The sequence below is a fragment of the Triticum aestivum genome, chromosome 7B (assembly GCF_018294505.1).
Source record: "Triticum aestivum cultivar Chinese Spring chromosome 7B, IWGSC CS RefSeq v2.1, whole genome shotgun sequence".
Taxonomy (NCBI): domain Eukaryota; kingdom Viridiplantae; phylum Streptophyta; class Magnoliopsida; order Poales; family Poaceae; genus Triticum; species Triticum aestivum.
Genome location: NC_057813.1, coordinates 617,011,604 through 617,013,526, shown reverse-complemented (window position 1 = coordinate 617,013,526; position 1,923 = coordinate 617,011,604). Strand labels below are relative to the sequence as shown.

General features: G+C 45.5%; 1 long non-coding RNA gene across 2 annotated transcripts; it reads right to left on the bottom strand.

The window, feature by feature from the left end:
* Nucleotides 1–256: 256 nt before the first annotated feature.
* On the bottom strand, nucleotides 257–1,368 carry LOC123161298 (uncharacterized). Of its 2 annotated transcripts, none has more exons than XR_006480662.1 (3): nucleotides 1,074–1,368; nucleotides 858–993; nucleotides 257–728 (listed from the first exon to the last, which is right to left on the bottom strand). It is a non-coding gene; the product is annotated as an uncharacterized lncRNA (long non-coding RNA). The 2 variants fall into 2 exon arrangements; XR_006480663.1 differs by having other exon boundaries at nucleotides 876–993.
* Nucleotides 1,369–1,923: the final 555 nt, after the last annotated feature.

Here is a 1,923-nt window from a genome sequence, read left to right as displayed (position 1 = left end):
AAGATCTAACAAAACACAAATTTAATTAGTTATTGCTCTTGTACTATGCTCCATACAGGAAGTATTACGCCACCCAAACTATTAAAGTAACTTCGGAATCATTAATATAGAATATTGAAACAAACAACGTGGTGAACAACTGACGAGTATAGTGTCACCATTCAGTCATTCAATATATATAGATAATAAAGAGCTATAGCCTGCAATTACGCTCAGGTTCAGCTGCACTATGACATGATAAGACCATATGCTTATGTGATTCTTGGAAGGTTATTCAGTAAATAAAATATCAATGATATCAGATGAAAACACTACCGCCAGAAACAACCTGCCATGACTTAGCATCAGTTCTGGCAAAACTGCAATGAAAATTGTTCCACCAAGTAGTTGTACAGGTGTGACAGTACTATTGCTATACCTTCTTGATCCATGGAACTTTAATATGTTTTGGACCGCTGCTTGGGGCTGCCGAGTGTGACGAGTTCTCCTCGCGTCATGAGGCTATACCTAGGTACGCGCGATTCACCCAATCCACCGCGACCTCGATCTAATCCGGCATTGGCAGGAGACTATAGGAAGGTCCTTTAGAAGGTTACTGTTGCCTTGACAACCGTCGGCTGACTCGGATCTTCCCTGCCGCCCTGTTGCAGCAATCGACGGCTTGCTATCTTCTTCATTAGTACGGCATCTAGGAATCCATGTACAAGCTAGCAGCCTCGGCCTGCATTCTGAGGAATTGATCTCATTACTTTATCTAGAGATTGATTAATACTTTCCTACTCATGAAGATAAATTGATCTTTTGCATTCTCTTCTTCTCAACCAGGCTTGATAATTGTTACACAGTTGCCTTATTACGTGGATGTGTAGATAAACCTGGAGGCCCGGACTTTGCTCGGAAACTCAATCGACGTCCGGAGAACGTGATCCCAGGAGAAACTAAGCTGTATAGTCCTTACGGCCAAAGCTCCTCTCCGAGTCGCCCGCACCTGACCTGCAGAACAAAAACAGAGGAAGATGAGGTAGGGGGAGCACGAACTGAGAGGGTACAGTGGCCGGTAACCGGATCGGCACCATGTACGAGCCCAGCGGCGGCGGGCCCTGGGAGGCCAGGAGCTGAGGCCGACGCCCTCCTCAACGTCGAAGTCAAAGTAGCTCCGGCCGGCTGCTTCGAATCCTTTTGTCGCCGGCTTCGGCGGCCTCGCTCCGTCGTAGGTGGCAGGTTCTGGACGGGAACCGAGCGCGGGGGTGGGGGGTGGGGGGCGACGCCGGATTCGGCGGCGACCAGATCGGAAGGGGAAGAGGTGGGTTCGGGAGCGATAGAGATAGATCGCGTTTGACTGACCTACAATTTTTTTTCCACCGGAAAACCAACTTGGGAAGAGAACGCGATGGGTGGAGGGATTGACGAATCGGGCGACGTAAGGAGGAAGACGGAACTTTACGTTTTTTTAAAGTAGTAGAGAAAACATGTTGCATGTTGTCGTTTCATGGTTTTATTAATTTAAAGCCGGACAATTCTTGCGTCTTCGTTTCAATATCTGCAAGGTTTCATGACATCTACATGTTGGTGGGTAGGTGCAAGGCCTTCAAAATTATTCAAATATAGATCTTGTTCACAATACAAATTAGTAGATAAATGCAGATGATAACATCTTTCTTTTTATGGAGTGAAAGGGAAAATATATATATTGCTTTGGTTTGTTGCCGCTTTGCAACAAAACAAATTAATAGCCTGCGAAGCCTGAATTTCTGAACCTGTTGCCGAATCCATGAAAGATAAACCACGACATATTCTGAAACGTCAAGTCAAAAGAAATAAGGAATGATGGTGACATTCCACATCATTGCATTTTCCTGGCCTTTTCAGTTATATGTCTCTCCGGGTTCTCATCTCATGTACGGCAATTATTCCAAATAGCAC